At 39.5% G+C, this 25,027-nt stretch overlaps 1 protein-coding gene and 1 long non-coding RNA gene across 3 annotated transcripts in view; one reads left to right on the top strand and one right to left on the bottom strand.

Moving 5' to 3' along the window:
- The window catches only part of DOCK8 (dedicator of cytokinesis 8), a 200,742-nt gene that overhangs the window by 168,588 nt on the left and 7,127 nt on the right, over positions 1–25,027 (bottom strand). The gene's annotated exons all lie outside the window — the stretch shown is intronic.
- LOC123280289 (uncharacterized) lies at positions 8,661–16,931 on the top strand. Its single transcript, XR_011497537.1, has 4 exons — positions 8,661–8,763; positions 10,057–10,184; positions 11,410–11,550; positions 16,245–16,931. It is a non-coding gene; the product is annotated as an uncharacterized lncRNA (long non-coding RNA).

Genomic DNA, 25,027 nt, shown 5'->3' with positions numbered 1-25,027 from the left:
AATAATTGACTTCTCAAGCAAAAAAGTAAAATCCCGAAACCAATGCCATGACATTTTTAAAGTGCTGAAAACTAAAAATCTAGAATTTTCTACCCAGTGAAAATATTCTTCATAAATAAAAGGTTGAATAAAGACTTCTTCAGATCAACAAAAATTGAGAAAATTTATTACCAGCAGAACCATACTAAAAGAAATAGTAAAGAGAGTTTTTCAGGCAGAAGGAAAGTAATCTCAGATGGAAGCACAGAAATGCTGAAAGCAATGAAAAGGTAAATATGTGAGTAAATCTAAATGATGGTGACTATACAAAATAATTATAATTATGATAATAATGTGGAGTTTAAAATGTATGTAGAATTAAAATATATGTCAATGATAACACAAAAGGCAGGAGGGGTAAATAGAGTTCATATGTTCTAAAGTTCTTGCATTGGTTGGGAAATGGTAAAAGTACTAATTAATATTAGAATTCTAAGTCAAGTATGTATTGTAATTTCTATGGAAATAAGAGACAAGTTGAAAAATAGAAAAGAAACAGTAGAATTACACATTTAAACTCAAATACATCAGTGATTACATTAAATATAGCCAGATTAAATTCTCCAAAAGACAAAGATCATCAGATTACATTAAAAACCTATATGCTACTTACAAGAGACGTATTTTATTTTTTAACAGATTCATTGGGGTATGGTTGACATGCAAGATACTGCACATATTTAAAGTGCACAATTTATAAGATTGACACATGTGCACATTCATAAAACTATCACTGCAACCGCAAAGTTTCCTCATGCCCCTTCTCAACCTTTCCTCTCCCCCGACCCAGGTAGCCGCTAATTTGCTTTTTGATGCAAACTAATCCACAGTTTGCATTTTCTAGAATTTTTTTTTGGTAACATTGGTTTATAACATTCCATAAATTTCAGGAGTACATCATTATATTTTGATTTCTGTGTAGACTACATTATGTTCACCACCCAAAGACTAATTACCATTCGTCACCATACACATGTTCCCTACTACCCCTTTTGCCCTCCTGCCTCTTCCCTTTCCCCTCTGGTAACCACCAATCTAATCTCTGTATCTATGAGCTTGTTGTTATTCTTATTGCTTATATCTGCCACTTATGAGTGGAATCATATGGTATTTGACTTTCTCTGTCTGACTTACTTCGCTTAGCATAATATCCTCCAGGTTCATTCATGTAGCAAATGGTAAGACTGCATATTTTTTATGGCTGAGTAGTATTCCATTGTGTGTGTGTGTGTGTATATATATATATATATATCACATCTTCTTTATCCATTCATCCATTGATGGGTACTTAGGTTGTTTCCAAGTCTTGGCTACGTGAACAATGCTGCAATGAACATAGTGGTGCAAATATATTTTTGCATTTGTGTTTTCATGTCCTTTGGATAAATACCCAGAAGTGGAACAGCTGGATCATATGGTAGTTCTATTCTTAATTTTTTGAGGACTCTCCATACTGTTTTCCATTGTGGCCGCACCAATTTACATTCCCACCAGCAGTGTATGAAGGTTCCCTTTTCTCCATATCCTCTCCAACACTTGTTATTTCTAGTCTTGTTAATTGTAGCCATTCTGACGGATGTGAAGTGATATCTCATTGTAGTTTTTATTTGTATTTTCCTAATATTTAGTGATGTTGAACATCTTTTCATGTGCCTGTTGGTCATCTGTAAATCTTCTTTGGAAAAATGTTCAGATCCTTTGCCTATTTTTTTTTTCTTTTTTTAAAGATTGGCACCTGAGCTAACAACTGTTGCCAATCTTTTTTTTTTTTTTTTTGGTTTGTTCTCCCCAAATCTCCCCACTACATAGTTGTATATTTTAGTTGTGGGTCCTTCTAGTTGTGGCATGTGGGACGCCACCTCAGCATGGCCTGATGAGCGGTGCCATGTCTGCACCCAGGATCTGAACCAGTGAAATCCTGGGCTGCCGAACTGTAGTGTGCGAACTTAACCACTTAGCCGTGGGGCCGGCCCCTGCCCATTTTTTAATTGGATTGTTGGCTGTTGTTTTTTTGTTGTTGAGTTGTATGAGTTCTTTACATATTTTGGATATTAACTCCTTATCAGATATATGATTTGCAAATAGCTTCTCCCAATTGTTAGGTTGTCTTTTTGTTTTGTTGATGGTTTCCTCTGCTCTGCAGAATTTTATATAAATGGAATCGTACAATATATCTCCTTTTTGGATGCTTTCATTCAGCATAATTATTTTGAGATGCATCTAGATTGTAGTGTGTATCAATAGTTCATCCCTTTTATTATAGAGGAGTAGTCCATTGCATAGATCTATCACAATTTGTTTATCCATTCACCTGGTGATAGACGTCTGAGTTATTTCCAGTTTTTGGCTATTACAAATAAAGCTGCTATGAACATTCATGAGCAGTCTTTATATGGACGTAGTCTTTAATTTCTCTTGGGTAAGTGCCTAGATAAATTGTTTACCAAGTGGTGAAAAAAAGTTATGCAAAAATAGCCAAAAGAAAGCTGGTGCAGCTATAATAACACCAGGCAAAAAGGACTTTAAGGCAAGATGCATGACTAAAAATAAAGAGGACATTTCCTAAATGATCAAACGTCAATCCACCAGAAAGACAGAGCAAAATCTACATATGTATGTACCAAGCAATAAAGGTTTAAAATATATAAAGCAAGAACTGCAGAAGAGAAATATCAAACCCACTATAGTGATAGATTTTAATGTACCTTTTTCACTAAGAGATAGAACATGTAAATAAAAAAAATTAAAGATATATAGGATTTGAACATGATAAACAAACTTGATCTGACTTATGTAGAAATCACAATCTGTTTATCCATTCACTGGTGATATACATTTGCTTTTTTCACCTAATAGATCAGTACATAAGAATGCCCTCATTCTTTTTCACAGCTGCATATGTATTCTACTATATAGATGGGCAATAATTTCTTAACTAGTCTCTTTTACACATTTTTGTTATTTCCATTTTTTTATTGAGGAATAATTGACATATAACATTACATTAGTTTCAGGTGTACAACATAATGATTTGATATTTGAATATACTGTGAAATGATCACCACAATAAGTCTAGTTAAACATCTATCACCATACATAGTTACAATTTTTTTCTTGTGATAAGAACTTTTAAGATCTACTCTCTTAGCAACTTTCAAATATGCAACACAGTATTATTAACTATAGTCAACATGTTGTACATGACATCCCCATGACTTATTTATTTTATAACTAGAAATTTGTACCTTTTGATCCTCTTCCCCCATTTCACCATGCCCTCTACCTCTCACTTCTGGAAACCACCAATCTGTTCCCTGTATCTATGAGCTCAGTGTTTTGTTTTGTTTTGTTTTAGATTCCACATATAAGTGAGATCATATGGCATTTGTCTTTCTCAGATTGACTTATTTTAGTTGGCATATTGCCCTCAATGTTCATCTATGTTGTCACAAATAGCAAGATTTCATTCTTTTTTTATAACTAAATAATATTCCACTGCATATATATACCACACTTTCTTTCTCCCTTGATGGACGTTTAGGTTGCTTCCATGTCTTGGCTATTGTAAATAATGCTGCAGCGAACATCAGGGTGCATATAGCTTTTCAAATAAGTGTTTTCATTTTCTTTGGACAAATACTCAGAAGTAGAATTGCTAGATCATATGGTATTTCTATTTTTAATTCGTTGCGGAACTTCCATGCTGTTTTCCATAGTGGCTGTACCAATTTACATTCCAAACAACATTGTTGTTTCCAATTTTTTGCAAAGAAAAATAATGTTCAGCAAATTTCACATATGTTAGTTCATGCATTTATAAATATATCTGTGGGATAAAGTTCTATAAGTGGAATTGATGGGTCAAAGGGTTTGTGCATTTGTCCTTCATAGTATTTTACCAATTAACATTCTAACCAGCAATATAAGAGAATGTACAAAATGGTGTCATCAAATTTAAGGAGTTAATGAACTGAGTGGCTATTCTGCTTATTGTTATCTATAACTGTTCCATAGTGTCAAGAATCTGTTTATCTGATAAGCGAAACCAAGGTCCTCATTGAGGAGCTCATTTCTTCCCTTTGTGGGCAGGAAGCTGCTATTTGATAAAGTTAATCCTTTCATTTATAGGGCAACTTTAAAACTCAGGACAGTATTGTCACCTTCTGTTAGGCTGAAGATTTGGTTTAGACATACTGAATTTGCGGTCCCAAATAGGACTCCAGCGGAGGTCAAGTTAGCAGTTGGAAAAACAGAAATGGAGCAGAAATGCGAGGTCCAGGTTGCATATGTAAATCTGGCCAGGCCTGAGCTCGGTTTGTTTTTCCAGTAGGGGTGAGAGATCTACACCTCTCCACCCAGTTTCTCACCCATCTCCCTAGCAACCATCATCCAGATGGCCGTGTGTGGTGCCTGCAATGGTGCGGTCAGAATCTGTGGTCTTGGAGCAAAGCCACAACACCTAGCTAAAGAGCAACTGAGGCAGCCTCTTGCTCTAAGCCCAAAAGGTCATCCGTATGTTTTGGCTTTGACTCATCTTTGAAGAGTCTAATCTCTGAGACAAACCCAGGTAACAAGTGCTCTTAACAAGCTTGTCAAAGAAGATCTTCTTGAAAGTGGCGCCCGAACCACAGAAGAATTTATGGAATGAAATTTTGCCAAACTCATGAAATAAAAATAGGTATACTTCTTGATGTTGAGAAAAACTTCCAATTATTAGGATTATCGAAGGTCAACACAGCTTTTGAGTGAGAACAGAAAATCATGCCACTATTTATTGAGTGCTTACACCACGCCCAGCCCTGAGCTGAGTGCTTGATGTGTACCGTTTCATTGAATCCACACAGCAGCACTACAAACTGAGTTTATCTTCCCCATCTGACAAATGCAAAACTCAGGGCTGGAAATGTCTGGAGTCGAGATTTGAACCCGAGGCCATCTGACTCCAAAGACCATGTTCTTAGTTACTATGATTATACAAGCCTTAAAAAAAGTGTTTAAATCTAAGTACACTATTTAAAAATATGTGGTAGGAAAACGACTGAAAGGAAGGACTATTCGCAGTTATGTTAGAGAGGCAGGGTAACAGGTTTTATCTATTCTCTTTTCTTTTTCCAAATTGTTTGTGCCGTGGTTGCCAGAATTTTATGACAGAAATCACGTACGCACACATATTTTTAACCTACTATGTTGTCAGCTTTCTGAATAATTTAAATTCTTCTGCTGAGACACAGGAATGGGCCTGAACACCTTAAGTGTCTCTTGAGGGCTCCTTTCATCATTATTATTTTATGTCTAAGTCTCCTGGAATTTCTAAATAAAACTGTGTTCTCAGCATACTTTGAGTCCTTGCATCCACTGCCTGATCCACCTGGATTCAACAGACATTGTTGGGTGCTACTGATGAAAAGCACCTCGTTTCTCCACTCTGATTATGATTCATCTAAGTTATTTGTCCTGGGCATGGCCACCTCCTTGGCCATTTAGCGGCCACATGCTGTACTTTCATCCAAGGCTGTATCGAAGGGGCTATTTCTTTTCAGATGTGCTGACTAGGGCAGTGAATTACCAGCACTAAGTCTGTGTCTTAGTGAGGTGGCTTCAGAAGACCCCAAGAGCCTTCTGGACTCTGCCACCCAAAGGTGATCACAGCTGTGAAGTACAAATGTCTTTTACTATAAAATGAAATGGGGTGATTGTAACTCTCTCCTTTTTTTGTGAGTTTCCTTCATTAAATTGTGGAACTTGCTGAGGTGACTGATAGAGAGCGCTTGTTTGTCCGTGAACACAGTCTCAACCTGTAGCGGACAAGTGGACTAAGTTAAAGACCGTAAAGCTGCTTGTACCTTCGAGTTTGCCCCATGTGGCAATGGTTTTAAAGTGTGGTCCCTGGACCAGCAGCATCAATGTCCCCTGCAATGTGTTAGAAATGCAAATTCTTGGGCCTCATCCCAGACCTATTGAATCCTAAACTCTGGTGTGGGACCCAGTAATCTGTGTTTTAGCAAGCCCTCCAGGTGATTCTGATGCAGGCTCAAGTCTGAGAACCGCTGGTCTATTGTGAGCAGACAAATTCCAGTTCTCTCTGCAGCCTTCCCCAAACTTTTACTCATCTTCCTTCAGAGACTTTGGACTTTGCCATCTGTTTACCCTTCCTCAGCCTAACTAACCCTGCCTAGCTAGTTAATTTGAAGATCAAGATACCAATAGACATTCATTTAATGATGCTTATACTTCCTACTTAGCCAGATTTAAGTAAAATATGCCACTTTGTACAAATAGCTAATGCACCCCAACATAACCACGTCTCCCATTCCCTTCTCCCCCAAACCCAAACCACCTCCATCTTTTCTCAAAATTTATTTCAGATTGGAGGATGGGAACAACATTTCTTAAAGCAGAGAAACTGCACTGTTCCTAAGTTATTAAGCTATTAATGGTTAACTATTGTTTACTGTAGGAAAAAGCTCTGAAATGAGGGGGCGTGGAGACTAGAAGGGGGAATGTTTTGGAGAAAGAGCAAAGTCAGGAAAGTTATAGCATAACGAGAATCTCTTAATGAAGAAGAAGAGAAAGGAAAGATGAGACATAAGCCCAGAAATCTGACACTGATTTATTCTTTCAACACATATTTACTGAGCACCCATCCGTTCCAGGTTCTACAGTGAGGAAAGGAGACAAAAGTCTCTGCCCTTCTGAAGCTTATATTCGAATGCGCATTGATGCCGGAGCTTCTGCCACCATTGTCTGTATCAAGCCTTGCCCTGTCCAGTGAGCTCTCAGCTCGTGGTACTTCTGTGTTTCATGACAGTAGGTATCGGAGGAAAGAGAATCTTTTGGAGCCTTCATAGGAGGGGAGGGGATGGCTGAAATGAGGGAAAATTGTTCAAAAAGGAGAGGTAGCCAGACCCTACCTCAACTAACCTAGTTTAGCCACTCATAGAGCAAGGGAAATCTCCCTGAAGATTCTAAATTTTATATCTTTATAAGTTCCGAGTATCATACACATTCTACAAAGCCAAAAACATCCTCCTAACAGTTCTCCCATGGGATAAGTCATATCCCCATTTTACAGTAAAGGAAGCTGAAGCAGAGAAGAACCGGGTAACCAGGTCAAGTTCTGAAGCAGAGCCTGCTCTGACCTAAGGAGCCAAGTCTTCCTCTCCCAGGTTGTTTTTTCTAGCCTGGACAGGCATAGTCACACTCACTGAACTTTGACACTCATCCTTTTCTGGAAGCAAAGCCCAGTCTTCCACCAACATTTTCCAGGAAGCCACCATGTCCTTTATCATTTCTGCAAATATTCTTTCCTGCCGGCCTCAGAGAGAAAGAGCCTCAATCTTGTGTTCCATCCAAATTGCCATAAAAATCCTGATGATGTACCCTTAATAAAATCTCACCTAGTTATAAAAATAATTTCCTTTATTCATCCCTTACTAAAGTGTTGGTCATGTTAACGTGATCTATGCAGAAGTAAAAATCCCTTAAATCACTTCCCAATAAATGAGAGTACATTCTGTGCACTAAACAGTTATTTCACATGAAAATTACTAGAGCATTTGTTTTGGCGAAATTGTGAAACCTGAGTTATGGACCAAGAAGGTATTTTAAGTTAAGAATACTGGCCAAACACACCAGCTTATCTAATTTTGGGGAGAAGAAGTTTCTTATGCAGTATTTTTCCCCATGTGTAATATTAGAATAAAATGACTAGACATGTTGTACAAAAGTATAGCAAAATTTATGCCAATGGGTATAAATTATTCCTAAGACTGAGAAATGATAACAGATTAGAGGACGTGAATGGCAAAGTTACATGAACTTTTTTTTTGAGCAATATGGCAAATGTGAAGATTGTATATAAAGAAATTTATTCTTCCATTAATTGATGATCTCTCCCTTATTACCTATCTTAAAGTGAAAATAGTCAAAAGAGTCTCAAAATAATTATAAGGATGATCTAAAGACATTCTGTTTGGACTCCGAGAATTTTATGCAGGGTATTTATAATTGGGAGTATATATGACAATTTTTCCTTTTATGTATTGAGACTGTTTATTTTTTTTCTTTTTCTTTTTTAGAAAACTTTAACATAAAACTTCCTGATATTCAAGTTAATACCACACCAACAAGGCTAACTTCACTGAACTTTGAACACCTCCTTGGCCATCCTGTCCTGGAATCCTTTTCCTTCCAGGAGTGACCCTCCAACTTCAGTGTACATAACAATCAGCTAGGGAGCTGGTCAACGATGCAGATGTCTGGGCCCCACCTCCAGAGATTCTCATTCAGGAGCCTGAGCACAGCCAGAATGTGCATTTTTAACAGCCCAAGGGGGTCAAGTGCAGTCCACCTATGCACACCCTGAGATCAAGCAACAGTGTCTTATGAACTCATAGCTAATGACCAGCTGAGAAACCGAGCTCACTATTAAACCAACCTCCAACTCTCAGGTACTAATACATGGTGCTCACTCGGATGGTACTAGGAGGAGAATGTGTCCACGTGGTTCTGTCTGTAACTTGCCACTTCCCCCAGCAGGGGAATGATTCATCCCCAAGGCAGGAAGGTCAAGGTTCCCAGGATACCCTAAGTAAATATTTTCCTCCTCACCACTATGCAAACAAGTTCAAGGCAGTTTAGATTACAAAAGTTAAGAAAAAGAAAAGAGAAAGCAGAAAAGAAGGAAGAGAAGGATTTTTCACTGGAAAAAAAGAAAAAAGAAAGGTAATATTGCTCACGTAAGTAGGCTGAACTGCACTGTAAATGCTGAATAATTACAGGCTCTGCTTCAGAAGGCATGCACTCAGCTAAGCCAGCATACTGGCTGGTAACCAAATCGTAAGAGTTAGGAGTTATTCATTTTCTGGCCTCATATTTTCTGCAGAGTCGATGAGGGTTTAGAATGACGGTCTTGTTCAGAATCCATAACAAATTGTGGAATGGAATTGCATCTCTCAGTGAGATCTTGCTGACCAAATTCTTCTTCGGCCACCGGGACGCCTACAAGGGTTTGCAAATTCTGCCCTGGGGCTGGCTGTTAACATTAAGAATGTATCTTACTGCTGATCTCATGGTTCCTATTGAACTGCTCTCCTATGCAGTTCCCTAATATTCAACACACATGGAAAAGCACTTTCTCAAAAATGGCTTTACCTTTTACCTTTAACAAGGGAAGAACATTTCGCTTTAACTTTCTGCAGTTCTAGAATACTTTGTTTTTTAAAAGCCTCTTGCGTTTGAACACGATTCAAAATCTTGGCGGCACCTTCTTTCCTCAATGCGTGAGTGTGTAGTTATAATTCCTGAGGGTGTTCAAATGCTTTTGTATCAGGTGAGTGTGCACTAAACACGCGAAGGTGAAGTTAATGCATGGTAATTAACATGAATGAGATTTTAGAAAGAAAAAACCTAAAACTTGTTTCTGAAGTGAAGCCATCACACATGGTGGAGAGGCCACACGGTGGGCACAAAGCCAACATCCACGCAGCTCTTCCTGTGACATCCTTTTTGGTCAAGGGCAAGGTGTTCCCCACAAGAAGGCAGCAGAACTTGTCTCCAGCTTTACTAATATCTTATTTTAGTATAATTTTCAGAGCCTTATGAAGGCTCCCTTTCCCCATCCGGAGTCTATGAAGAGGGCAAGACAAGTTAACGATGCTTGGGGAGGTTAAGGGCCAAGCCAACACTCACCCACGTTAAGGGATTGTCTGAAGCTAACAAGCTAACAAGCCTCACAAGTGGCAAAGCTGGGATGAGAACTCAGTTCTCTTAATGCCCAAGGAAGCTGACTGTGGTCTTTCTTCCTAAAGAAAAGTTGCTCTAAGTAGGCACAATGGGCAGAAATCTATGTGTTATGATTTAAAGGGGCAAAAGTCCCTGACCAACGGCTATGCTTGTAATTCCCACCACTCTGAAGCATATAGGAAGTGTTCATTGAGAGAAGATTATATAAACTTAACCTCCAGTGGTGTCAGGTCACTATATCAGCTTAATCCATTTCCACCTAATCTCACACAGGGATATTGAGGAAGTGAAGCCCAGAGCACCCCCTGAAGGCCTAGGGGGCTGAGGAAGATAAGGAGTACCAAAAAGCCACGGTGGGAACGGGGTCCAGGCCTATTCCAGGAGGGATGGAGAGAAAGAAGGTAAAATTCAGGCTTTCAAGGCTAGTCTCAGACAAATGATGTTGAATCAAACCCTTGTCCCAAGGACAGAATAAAGCACTCTGTGTCTTGGGACACCCTGGGATCCCAGTTTTCCTCATATTAGGAAATAACAAGTCAGTTTAAATGCATGTTGGCTACAATAAAAGTCAACAATAAAGCCTGCCCTAATTTATGCAGGGAAGTCTATATAGGATTTTTTTTAAATAAGCAAATCTAACAAGAAATTATGTTCAACGTACTCATGCTAACTTACATAGTAATTGTTTTCCAATGAGTGATAACGTTGTGTCAAATCCTGCTCATCACCTATGATCTCGGGCAAACAGTTGATCCTGCCAAGTGTGGTGGAGCAGGCAGAAGCATGGAAACACACAGAGAGGAGGCAGAGGCGGAAGCTGTAAAGCAGAAGAAGCTACGAATGAGCAGAAGCCACGAGATGGAAAGGTGTCAACAGGGCTAGCAGAAGAGGAAGGAGGAGCAGCTAGAGAAAAGAAGGAAAGAAGGAGACCCTGAGTCCCAAGCTTGCCAGGCTAAGAATTGCCCTTGGCAGACTGTAGGAATTGAACTTCTATTGGACCCCATAGCTGGGTGCCTTGTGCAGTGAGCAACGTGCAGAGCCTTACATGGAGGCCCTGGGCCTATGCCTACTAGCAGGGATGGGCACTAACCTTGGCAAACCCAGGATCACAGATCCATCTGGAGATGTGAGGGACTACTCAGCTCCAGGCTATCACTGCCATGTAGGAGTACACGCCTAGTGTTACTGGAAATCTAGATTACCATGTGAAATCTGCAGTTTGTAAATGTTGGCAAGAGAAAAAGAAAAAAAAAGAACTGCCCTTGGATCTGCAGACCCAATTTGCTGGCTCAGTAGTTTCCTGTTCTCTTTACTCTGTGGTGTATCCTTAAAATAATCCACCATTAACAGAGGTAACGTGAGAGTTCCATAATCCTTACAACCCAGAAAAGCCTGCTACCATAACTACTACTAGTGCTACAATTAACAAGGCGAGCTCCCACTTAATGAGTGCTGACTGTCTGACAGGCACTCTTGTAACTAGCCCATTTAATCCTCACAACAACCCTATGAGGTAGTATTATTATTTCTGCTTTACAAATTCTGAAACTGAGGCTAAGAAAGGTTAAGGAACTTGCATAAGAAAGTTGCCGTAGGAATTAAATTTCTGGCGTTTTCCTTTTCCAGCAGCTTAGCCATGGAAAGCTTAACATCTGAAAGCTTTCCGAGGAAGGAATATTACACTTTGCCCTGGCAACTGAAAAGAACAGGTTTTGGCTTGTTGCTGAGACTTTGAACCCAGCTCCAATGTCATTAATCCTTCCATGGGTAAGTAGGCTTGGAGTATATTCCAAACGTAATTCAAATACCCACGTTAGCAATGGGTAAAAGATTTAAGAGCAATTACAGAAGGTTGATTTTTCATCAACTACGATTTTCTTTTTTGTGTAGTTTTGTCTCTTCATGTTTCACCAAGGAACAAGTATCAAGCACAACATAAGCGAAGCCCTTTGAAGTTTTGAAATCTGTTAATGCACCAAATATTTTTCTGGGATGTGGGATGGGGAAGGCAGAGGAGGTACCTGGAACAGAAATTTCATTCAAGTTTTTATTCAAGCTCTTTGCACCTCAAATGTTTCATACACTATCTTGACCAGCCCTCTCCATCCGCCAACTCCTTGCTTCTTCCTAGAAACCTGCTCAATTCAGTCCTATCAGAAAAGAAAAGCTTCATCCTCAAGCTCCTTATCTCTCCGCTTTCCCTGACCACCAAGCCTCCACTTCCTCCACTCCTTCATACTCCCTAATCCGGTGTTCTCAGGCTTCCACCCTCACCCCTCTGTAGAAACTGCCCTGGATACAGCCACTGATGACCTTTCATTGGGCGGCCAATGACCTCTTTCCAGTCCTGTACTAACTTGACTTTTCTGTTGTGTCAGACACTGTTGATCTTCTCCATTCTTCATGAAACCCCTTCCTGGGACTATACACACACCCTCAACTCTACCAGCTGATTGTCCTCAATTTCTTGAACTGGTTCTTCTCATCCTTAGGCCACTTAAGTGTTGTTTATTCCCAAATGGTAGTACTTGGATAAATTTGAGATTCAGTGTAGAAGGGTCAATAGTTTCTCTAGGTAAGTAAACCTTGTTCCTAAAACTTAGGGAAGCATTAAAGAAAAAAAAAGAGAATCTCAGCAATGAAAAACCCAGTACTATGTGGTGTTAGAGGGTCTTGTTGCGATGAGTCTACTGTGAATATTTTCTAGAGTAGACAGATTATTATAAATAGCCTTTTCTCAGAGGAAATCAGTTGCTTTAATTGTTTCATTCCTTCAAGGGACAATGTCAAAGCTGTTGAGCCCCAAACTGCCCAGTCTGATCATTTAGGTCACATGGAAAAATTTTCCCTAAAGAATGCAGAAAGGAATTTCTATAAAGCAATTAATTTATCCTCTTTTGCCCAACTGCAAACAGTAGCACATGAGCCTTGGCTGTTTCCTGTCAGTTTAATAATAAACAACACAGCCCTCATTGCCTTCACATCTTGAACCCCACATGCTCCTAAAGATATGGTAAATGCTTGTGCCAGGTCATTAATGACAACTTAAAAGATCCTTAATATGTGGAATACAGTCAAGCAGTTTACATTGTCACAAGGCACAGCTCCTCCTTACAAAACCTGTGTTCTAAAATAAGGGAGACAGCCAATGGCAACTTTATAGAACTTTCAGGATGTCATGAATTGTCTTGATGCTGTAATTAAAAGTAACAGTATATCCTTTGAAAGGCCAAAAATGGCACGGCAGACGTGATACACTCTAACGAACCAGGAACAGAGAAGAAAGGTTTGATATCATATGTTACATTTTTGAAGGGAATTTTATCGAGGCTGTTAGATTGGTGCTGACAGGACATAAAGCATCAGAGACTTTTCTCTTCCCATTTCCCTTTGTGGAAGAACAGGATGCGGTGAGAGGCAGGCTAAGCCTTGGATAGTGACTCGTCTTTGCACTGCTCTACAGAGTCTACTGTTGGAGAGGAGAACTCAATGTGGCAAATCTGGGATGCTGTGAACTCTGGTGAGGCAGTTCCATTCCTGAAAGTGATGCCATAGGGCTATCTCTGCACTTGAAGGGTTGCCATTCCTTGGCACTGACCCAAGATCCTGGGCAACTTCTCAATGGTCCTTTAATATGGAATAAGGAAGTTGCTAATTTCTTAATCTCAAGAATTCAGTTATTTATAACAAATCACTTTCCCTTTTCCAAAAGATAAGAGGAAAGAGAAATAATACTTATTGAACACCCATATGCTAAGTAATTTCCACATAGTCTCATTAAATCCTGATAACAATTCTATAGAATAGAATATTATCTTTTTATTTAACAGATAAGGAAAGTGAGGTGAGCTAAGCTAAGTAACTTGCTCAAAGCTGGGTAGGAAGTGGTAAAATGGGCATGTGAACCCTGGTGTGGCTCAAATATTTGCTTCAAAATGACTTAGTGTCTTCCTATGCCTCACCCTGTGTTATTCTTCTTAACAGCACTTAACACCACGTGACATTACACACACACACACACACACATATATATATATATACTTTTTATTGAGGTAACATTGGTTTGTAATATTATATAAATTTCAGGTGTACACCATTTTATTTTGACTTCTGTATAGACTACATTGTGTTCACCACCAAAAGTTTAGTTGCCATCCGTCACCATAACATCTGACATGATATTATACATTGATCTGTGCATTTATTTATCTGTTTCCACCACCAGAACCCAAGTTCTATGAGGGCAGGGTCTTTCTATATCCTCAAAGACTAACAGAGTGCCTGGCACATTGTATGTGCTCAAGAAATATTTGTCACATGAATAGATGGATGAATGAATGAATTAGTTAATTAATGAATTAATAAGGGGATACAACAGAGAATTAAATATCAAACAAATGTAAATAGTATGTAACCCTGGCAATACAAAAGAAATTGTAAATAATAAACGAATAGTTTTTTCTAGGTGACATTACACTTCTATATAACTTTACTCTCTTCAAGAAAATATACATTTAACTGCCTTAAGAGGGCTAGTTTATCGATTCTCGAGTATAGCTGGAAATGTTGGCAATTCATATGAGGATGACCCCAAACAGGACCAAATTATCAGAAAACTCAGAAAACTAAAAACACTTTTTAAAAAATTTACCTACCATTTATTTTAAAAACTGTGGCCACAAGGAAACTTAATGAATTAATAGTATTTGTCCAAATCAAATTTACCTTTAGGTTCACTGAGTCAATCATAATAATGGTTTCAGTTCAATCTTTTGAGGTTGATTTTTTCTTGAAGGCATCTATAAAAGACCTTACCAGTTTATACGTATTTGAATAGAAATCATATTTCAATAGCTGTCTCCAAGAATTAAGTAAAGTTCAGGGATGCCATATTTTTCAAATATTTTGTAAACTTCATTTGTAAACTTCATTTTAAAGACAGACATCACGCAAAACCTTCCAGAAGAACAACTAGGGAGCTCTCTCTATATCAATGGATACCTTTGAGTCTGTGATTCTGTTTCTAGCATTTATCCTGTAGAATAATTAAAGATGTAAGTACAGATGAATGCATACATTTATTCAGTGAAGTGCTGTTTCTAGTAGTGAATATCGGAAATAAATGTAGCTCAACAGAGAATTAGTTAAATAAACTATGATCTATCCTCACAATGGGATGTTATACATTCATTTAGAAAAGTAATGCAAGAATATTTAGTGACATAAAAAGTCGTTCATGATATATTTTCAAATAAAAGAAAGCAGGTTACAGGGGGCTGGCCCCATGGCCGAGTGGTTAAGTTTGAACACTCCACTTCAGCGGCCTGGGGTTCACCAGTTGGGATCCTGGGTGCAGACTTACACACTACTCATCAAGCCATACTGTGGCACATCCCACACAGAAGAACTAGAATGACCTACAACTAGGATATACAACTATGTACTGGGGCTTTGGGGAGAAAAAAAAAGAGGAAGATAGGCAACAGATGTTGGCTCAGGGCCAATCTTCCTCATCCCCCCATCCCCCCAAAAAAGCAGGTTATGAAACAGTATACAAGCATGCTTCCAATTTTGTAGAAAACATGCATGTATGTGTACGTTTCTGGAAAATATATATATCAGGCTATTAAAAGCGATTAACTTTAGGTCAGAGAACTAGAAATCATTTTCTTTAAAAACGTAAAAAATTTTTACTTATGTGTACTTCTGCTTTTTCTATAATTCACATATATAGCTTTTGTAACAAGACACCATTTTTCATTTTAGGAAAGGATAGGAAACATGTCTGTAGGTCTCCAATCTGTAACTAGAGTTGCTCTTCTTCAGGATGAATCGCCTCTTCTTCTCAATGGTGCTACTTTTTCAACATTTCCTTTCCTTCCCAACCCCCATAGAAACATTAATGGTGATCATGTGACATGGATGACTTACGTGGCTCTACCATGTGCCCTCCGTCATCTTTCGTAACTGCCAGGATTTTCTATAAAAGAGTATGCCTCTATCATTTTTCAGTATTCAGAAAATGCGAGGTCATGGGAAAATTTAGGTCCAAATCTCCCTTTTGCCTTTAAATCTCTTTCCTTGCAAGTTTATCATTAAGTGTGTGCGTGTGCATGTGAATTTTGGGGACAGGTTTTGTAAATTAGTCGAAACTTTACTTCAGCTAAGGGCTGTTGTAGGGCTGTCTGTAACATTTCTCCATCTCTCATTTCCAGTGTATTTTACTTTGTCCATATTTACTTTTAGTTTTCTTCTCTGAGCATCTACCAAGTGTAAGACCCTGTGCTGGGTGTATTACGTACGTTACCTGATTGACTAGTCGCAGAAACATGGCTCTTATCCCCATTCTACAGATGTTTCATTAACGCGTGTGTGGTGTGCTTTGATTTATGTGGCACTTTCATATGTATTATTCCATTTGACCCTGTGACGTTGGTATTATTACTATTTCTGTTTTACAGAAGAGAAAACCAAGACTCAGGGAAGTTAAAGAACTTGTGAAAGATGCTTCCGTTGAGTCAGTGGAGTGGGGACGGGAATCTGACTTGTTAGCTTCCAAGATTCCAACTTGAAGGTTATGCTGTCTTCTCTGCAGTGAGGGCTTCGTGAGCTGTTATTACTACAACTGTACACATGAATGAGGAAGACTGATTTCACAGACTATGAAAATGATTAAAAGGCACATAAAACAAGAGGATTCAACAGACCCAAAGTGAACCAGTCATGAAGAGTAAAGTGACTGAGCTTCTCACTGAAATTCTCCTGTCACTGGGGCCGGCCTGGTGGCTCAGTGGTTAAGTTCGCAAGTTCTGCTTTGGTGGTCCGGGGTTCGCTGGTTTGGATCCCGGGTACAGACCTACTCACTGCTCATCAAGCCATGCTGTGGCAGGCATCCCACATATAAAATAGAGGAAGATGGGCAAGGATGTTAGCTCAGGACCAGTCTTCCTCAGGAAAAAGAGGAGAATTGGCAGCAGATGTTAGCTCAGGGCTAATCTTCCTCAAAAAAAAAAAAAAGAAAAACCCACAAAGAATTCTCCTGTCACAGCGGGGAGGCTGGATACATGGGAGTGAATGTTTTAGAATGCTTCCTTCTCTTAGATCAGAAACATCTTGTTACTTGTCAAATAAAATACTAATTCTAAATGAGTCACTCAAAAGCTGTTATTTTGTGGATTTTCCACATATCTTAATCTTGTGGTTTTTCCTAAAATATTTTAAAACTAATTGTTCTCAGAAAAAAAATAGCTGAGTAACTTGGCTCCTTATCAATCTGTGGGGTTTCTAGAAAGTGTTTGGCTGCACATGGCACTTCTCGTGTCCTCGATGGCAATTTGATTTTAAATTGTTTTTTTCTACTATGAGCTACCCTGCCCCACAGGGTAATGATGCCTTGTATTTTTACTTCTTCTCCTACAATCTCAGGTACTTCAGCCATAAACTTTTGGTTTTTGCTTCCCTTATAGCCTCCACATTCATATCCCTGTGACTTAGACCACATGTTTTTAATCTATCTGCCAACAGCACAGTAAACCAGGCCTGCATATATGTTTATTGACATTTTGTTAATAGCTCCTCTTTTGTAACTGGAACCCTGTGGCAGAGATGACTGGTTGACCCCCAAAGATTCATGGTCCCCTTTCACAGTGAAGAGTAGTTGCTAGATGTGGCTGCCAGACAAGAAGCATATTCCCCAGCTCTCCTTGCATATAGATGGACCTTGGAAGTGGTCCTCACCAATGGAATGTGAGTGGAAGTGATGTGTACCACTTTTGAGTTGAGGTATTTAAGAACTGGATGCTCAGTCTTTCACTCTCTCTTCTTCCTGGCCACTGGCTGAATGATGCCAGAATAACCTGAAAGTCACAAGATGGCAGAGCCATAAGACGGTGGAAGCAGTCTGGGTCCCTGAGCCATTGGTTGGAGGAGAGCCACCTGAGCTGTGTCAGACTGTGACACGAATATGAAATAAGTCTTTATGGGGTTAATCCACTGAGGTTTTGGGATTACTTGTTACAAAAGCTAATTTACCTTGGTTAATACTGGACCTATAAGCCTGGTTATCACTCTTCACTAGGCCAGGGTCTTAGAATTAGATGCGCGTGAATCTGCCACAAGTATTAATGGGGTGGAGGCACGATGATGCCACAATGGAAGTTCTGTCACTAATTCATACCCCCAGCAATTGTTGGGGGCTATGATAGAGACCACTAGTTGCCTATCAATAGCCATTATCCCTTTCCTTCTAACTCAACCCTAATTTTGTTGGAGGTGGCAATGTGCTGGGTGAATAAAAACTACATTTACCAACCTCTCTTGTAGGTAGAGGTAACACAGATCTGACCAATGAGACATATAGCAAATGTCATCATGTGAGTTTCTGGAAAAGTTCCTTAAAAGGGAGCAAAGTAGGCTGGATGCCTCTTTTGCCTTTCCTCTTCTTCCTGTCTTCAATATTCTTTCAATGCATAGAGTTTTAGGAGCCATCTTGTGACCATGAGGATGAAAGCCACACGCTAAGGATGGTGGAACACAAAGACAAAAGGGACCTGGCTCTCCAGTAATATCTTGGGCTATCAGACCAAACCTGGATTGCCAAACACTGGAATTCTTGTTATGTAAGAAAAATAAATAAACCCTTAATTCGTTTAAGCCACTATTTAGTGGGGAGGTCTGTTCCTTGCAGCAGCTAAAAGCAACCCTAACTGATTCAAGGGTGATCCGTCTAAGACAGCCCATAGCACATACCTTCCTGACAGGTTGGTCTCTCTGCCTCCCTGCTCCATTCTCTTCTTCTACTCACTTTGGTTCTTCCCAGACCACAACTTACACGGGACCATAGCAGTCACTGAATATTTAAGTCCATTTAGTAACTCTTGAGGATAAAGAGCTCACTGACCCTTTTCCTAGTCATCTAATTTAGCCTCAAATCCTGCTCCTTTGAGTGACACATGGCAATTTTCAAGCACTTTCTCTCCCTGATATCCTCAAACCACTGCTTCATCTGTGAACCAGACAGCTCTGCAATCTGAGCTCCTTCAAAGCAATTACGTGATTTAAGAGAAACCCAAGAAGTGATTAAGTTCATTCACCTGCCTCCAGGCAGGGCTGCGGTTACCTCTTCCAGACATATATCTGTCTTCCATGGGCCAAAAACGTCTCTCACAAAGTATGACTCACTGGGAACTTTAAAGGAGTCAATTTAATCTGTTCTCAGTTTCTCTACCAGCAAAATGGGTATTGTGATCTGAGCAGGGAATGACAAGAACTTTTGCTTAAATATGTGAAGTTTGAAATGGGATATGATTACTTTCTTTGTTGGGTGCTGTAATAGATTAAAATGGCCAAATATTTTGCAGCTCCTCCCATCAATAGATTGAATCTATTTCCCTACCCCTTGAAGCTGGGTTTCCTTGTGACTTCTTTGACCAATGAATGTGGCAGAAGTTATGTATGAATTCTAGACTAAGCCTCAAGGAGCCTTGCAGCTTTTACCTTCATCCTCCTAGAACGTTCCCTCCACCATTTAAGGAATATCAAGCTAGACTACTGCAGGATAAGAGACCATGTAGAGAGGGACAGCCAGCACCAAGGCCCTGGACCTGTGAGCGAAGCAATCTGGGCTCCTAAGACGGCTCCCCGCCATCTTAAATGCTTCACTTGAGTCACCAGGTAATTGCAGACACACGAATGACCCCAGCAAGACCAGCAGGAACTGCCTGGCTGAGCCCAACTCAAATTGCCAACCCACAGAATCATGAGAAATAGTAAATTGCTGTTGTTTTAAGTACCAAACTTTAGGGTAGTGTATTAGTTTCCTAGTTGCCATAACAAATTACCGCAAACCCAGTGGCCTAAAACAACAGAAATTTATTCTTCCATTGTTCTGGAGGCCAGAAGTCCACATTCAAGGTGTCAGTGGGGCCATGCTCCTTCTGCAGCCTCTAGGGAAGAATCCTTCTTTGCCTCTTCTAGCTTCTGGTGGTTGCTGGAAGACCTTGGTGTTCCTTGGCTTGTGGTGGCATAACTCCCGTCTCTGCCTCTGTCTTCACAGTGCCTCTTCTCTACTATCTCAGTGGTTCTGAATTTTTTCTTATAAGGAGACCAGTGACTGGATTTAGGGCCTACCCTAATCCAATATGACCTCAGCTTAACTTGATTACATCTGCAAAGACCCTTTTTCCAAAATAAGATGACACTCACAGGTACCAGGGATTAGGAATCTTTTTTGGGGGGGGGGACACTATTCAACCCACAACAGGTGGTTTGTTAAAGAGCAAAATATAACTGGTATCGGTACTCTTTGCTATAATTTTTTGCACTTCAAACACATAAAGATAAATATAGGGATAATAAAATAGAAAGGATTATCATGTTCTTAAAGATAATAATACATGACAGTGCCAATGAGAGTTTCAAAATCTCCCAGGAGGAGAATATCTAAATAGAATATTTTACTTGTTGTTGGAGTCTTAATGCTACTTAGTGCAAAGCAAAATCTGTTATACATTATGACAGTATCGGGTATTCTGAATATCTTTATCCACATTTAAGACTTATTTTATGGGAATAAAACATGAGCTTTCTCTGTAAGATCAGAGCATCCTCTGTTCAGCATTGCACGTTATATCTGTGTGAAAGTTAGAACCTTCTGGTCACCGTTGTCCCATTTCTCTTCTGCCTCTTCCAAACTTTTTAAAGGAGTGGTCTCTACTAGCTTCCTCCATTTCCTCTGCACTGACTCCCCTCATAACCCTATGAAATCTGACTTCCTTCCCCCAGCTCCACTAAAACTGCTGTTTCAGAGGTTTACGCTGACTACCGCCAAGGCAAATCCAATGGCTCTTTCTTTGTCCTCATAATTTGGCGTCTGACTTTTTTAACTGCCCTGTTAGCTTCCTTTTCTAATACTACCCCAGTCTGCCAGATCTTGGCCAAATTCTTCCTCTCTTTTTGTGGTTCTTCCCTCTGGTACCAAACGGCAGTGACTCTTTCCCCAGGTCCATTCCTTTTCTCTTCCCACTTTACTTTCCCACTTAGAAAATGTGTCCATTCTTCATTCTCATCCCCACCTCACTGATGACTTCCTAATCAATATTTTGCATCCTGTCTTATCATTCAAGCCCCAAGCCTATATCTCGAGCTGCCCAATAGAAATATATATTAGTCAGGGTAGGCTTGGTTATGCTGTGATAAGAAATAATCTAAAAATCTTAGTGGCTTATAAAAACAAAGACCTCCAGAGAGCAGCTGTGGCTCTGCCCTGTCTTTACTCCAGGATGCAGGCTGACACATCAGCCTCTGTCTGGAACTGCGCTGTTTGTACAGAATAAGGAAAAGATGAAATGACAAAGCCCAGGCTGGCTCTTAAAGCTTCACCTCGAAGTGACCACATCACCTTCAACAAAGTGAAAAGTAAAATCCTCTCACAAGGAGGGAGAACAAATATATGTCAATGTGCAGAATATTACATTCTCTTAAAAACTCTATAAGAGAAGTACAAAATCATCCTCCCAGAACTAACGCTAATTCCTAATTTCCATAATTTCTCATTGGCACCATCTTTATCCAGTCTTCCCAGAATGGAAATCTTGATGTGATCTCTTTTATAAATGTTACTTTCCCCAATTACAAAAACACTCTTTGAAGAAAACTTGGAAAATATACATATATATACACATTTCGCATACAAAAAAACAAAAATCATCAATAATCCTACTACCAAAGTATAATACTTACAGCATGCTGGCCTATGTCCTTCTGGTCCCCTCCCTATCACATGTTTTGATCTATTATCTCTATAGGGAGATATACGTATATTTATTTTTCAATAAAAATGATATCATACTATACATATAGCTTTGTGGCTGTTAAAAAAACTTATGAAGATAATTTCAATATTTTCTTTTCCTCCATTATTTTAAAACATCATCTATATGGTAATCACTTGCAAATTTAAATATCCAGCTGTGACCTCTCCTCTGAGTCTCTGATTCCTAAATAAAACTGCATAGTAGGTAATTCTATTTGAATTTCTAATATGCATCTTAGACTTCATATGTCCCCAATTAAACCCTTGATTCACTCTAAAAGCCTGCTCCTCCAGTCTTTTCAATCTCTCTTGAAAGCATCAATATCCATCTATAACTCAAACCTTGGAGACGTCTTGATTTCTCTATTTCCCTCATTGTCCTCCACCCTACATCTAATCTGTCCCCTCAATCTCCAGAATATATCCCAGAGCTGACTGCATCTCTCCCTCCACTCACTCTCCAGTCCTGCTGCCATCTTTCCCCTGGATGCTGCATGACCTCCCAGCTGCTCTCCTTGCTTCTACTTCCTGTTTCTCTATGTGGTAACCAAAGTGATCTTTACATTATCCTCATGCCTCTGCTCCAAAAACCTTCCCATTGCACTTAGAACAACGTTTAAACTTTTTCCATGACATATAAGGCCTTGTTATGATTTGGTTCCTGCCTACTCTTCTCTTCGTCTCTACCACTCTCCCTTCATTCACTCAACTTCAGACACACCGGCTTTCTCTTTTCTTCTAACATATCAGACTTACTCCTGCCCCAGCCATGGCACTTGCTAATTCCTCAGCCTGGTCCTGGCCCAGAGGTTATCTCCCAAGGGATGCCTTCCTTGACCATTCTGTCTGAAGTATCCACACACTTGCACATGGCCCTTTTACATTTTCTGCACAGCACTTATTTTATCTGATATTTCCTGGTTTATTTCTTTATTGTCTTCTCAATGGGAACATCACTTCTTTTAGAACAAGAACCTTGTCTGTCTTACTCATGGCTCTATCTTCAGTACTTAGAACAAACACTTCCAGGCACATAGTGGGCTACAATCAATATTCATGAAATGAGCAAATGAATAAATATTTAGTTCCTTCTCAAGTCCAGCTGATTCCCTTTGAAGCATCTGTAGATGCTACCCTGACTACTTTTGCACACTGCTAGTGACTCTCCCAGTACATCGGTTTCATCTGTCAGTCAGCTCTCTGTCCTCCAGGCCCTGGTTGAAGCCTCACCTCTTCACCCCTCAGCCTTCCACGCCTTCCTCTCTGAGTTCTGTCAACATTCCTGCCCTCAACTCTCACCCAGCCGCACAATCAACACCATCTCCTGTGTTCTCTTATGTCAACCCGCTCACTCCAGCTGAATTCTGGGGGCACATCCTGGTTGTTTTTGGGTTTTGTCTTTGTTTTCATTTGTCTCTCATATGCCTAGAGAAAGTCATGGGCAATTAAAGAAATTCTTGTGAGTTGAATGAAATTACTGCATAGGGAACAAGATACAAGAGTAAATCAGATACCCCTTCTAAGGGAATACTATGAGAACAGGTGGTGATTTGGACTAAAAGAGTACAATAGTAGTAGGTGAAGTAAACTAGTCAGAACGTCAACAGGGAGATGACAATCTTGTTCCCACAGAGAACAGATGGCCACCTTCGCCTTGAAACAACGTTTACGTTAAATAGCAGGATAAACTGGATAAACTGTATTTTTAGTGGACTTTGAACCTGAGTTTTTCTACTGGCATAAGGGAAAGTGGATGGAACATTCTAGTGTAAATTACTGCATGATGACTAGCACCTTTTAGGCAACTCTAGTTTGCCCCCCTAACAACCCTGGACACCAGATGGTAACTTCTTGATGAGAGCCCAGCTTCTCCTGAGTGCTCACTGTACACAGCAGAGAATTGAGTACACAGAACTCAAACACTTCCACCAAAGAAGGTGTTTGCTGTGTACTGAGTACTGCCCTGTGTGGCAGCAAGGCATAGCAGAGATTTGGGGAAAAGCATTTCTACCTAAGGTCATTCTTCCTAGTTTGTCTAATTTGAGGTATGGTGCAATGGACGGACTACATCTCCTTCAACAAACAGGGGAGAATCCAGCCCAACCATTCAGTTACACCAAGGCCAAAATATTTACATACAGACTTTTGAGCAAATACCACACCCTCTTTTGCTAATCTACATACTTTCCCTAATCAAATGTCCAGGCTAGAAGACAAAATCTTTATTTTGTGCTTTTAATCATATTATTTAAAAATAAACCTGTTATCAACTCAACTGCTTATCTCAGGTCAAATGCAAATCATGGGTACATTTATATGACGGAGAAAATAAAGTTTTTTGAAAAATTTCCTGGCCATTCTGGGAAATGAGTAATGTGACTATAATGTCAGGAGCGATTGAGAAACATTACCAGAATGTACACATCTAACTAACTGGTTTCTTTAAATAATTTCACACAAGAAGTGCTATGCAATTTATTCTGATAGAGCTGTCTTCCTGAAATTACTTTTGCAACTCCTCTTTGCAATTGCTTTCAGAGCCACTTAAAGAGGCATCTAAAAAACGGCTACATTCTTTTATAGTCATATCTTATCTTTAATTCAGACTGATATTACCTAATTGAATAGTCTTGCTTGACTGCTAATAACTTTGGCTCATTCCAGAAACCATACAATATACTGTTTATGGATATGTGTACATACACACACTAAAAGTACAACTTAGTGATAGTGCTGGCCTCTGAAGGAGGAGAAGGGAGAAAAGGATCAAAGAGCAGAACAAAAGCTGACTTCAAATTTATCTGTACTCTTTTTTCTTTTTTTTTTTTTAAAAAGATTGGCACCTGAGCTAACATCTGTTGCCAATCTTCTTTTTCTTTCTCTTCTTCTTCTCCCCAAAGCTCCCCCCAATACATAGTTGTATATTCTAGTTGTATCTTTTTTCATTTAAAAATATCAAAAGCAAAAGTCACCAAATGTTAACAATTGTCAATTCTGAGCAGTGGACCCTCAAGTGCTTGCCATATTATCGTCTGTATTTTCCATATTTGTGAAACTTTTAAAGTAAGAAAAAAAGTAAATTCTCCCTTAAAGGAAAAAGATTTCATACCATTGAGCTTATTCTTTAAAATAAAGGTAATCCAGTCTCTGAGAGTAATTCTAAAAGGATCTCCAAAAATGTTTTGGATAATGCTATTATCCTTAAAAGAAGTGGCACAACCCTAAAGATGACCATTTTGAAGGCACAACCTCCATTATGGAGGGCTAGGAGGCAAGGGAAGTCTCCTTCCTTTTCCAGCCCATAATTTTGGGTTAATCTCTTGTCTGTTGCAGGCAAGGCCATGACTTCTTGTCTAGTGCCTAGAGGAGCACTTAGAGCATAGAAACCCTCAATAGCTGGAGTGAATGAATGAATGAATGAATGAATAAACT

Source organism: Equus asinus, chromosome 23 (genome assembly GCF_041296235.1).
Source record: "Equus asinus isolate D_3611 breed Donkey chromosome 23, EquAss-T2T_v2, whole genome shotgun sequence".
In the NCBI taxonomy this organism is placed as follows: Eukaryota; Metazoa; Chordata; class Mammalia; order Perissodactyla; family Equidae; genus Equus; species Equus asinus.
Note: the sequence above shows the minus strand (reverse complement) of the source record. Positions and strands in the feature narration are given on the sequence as shown.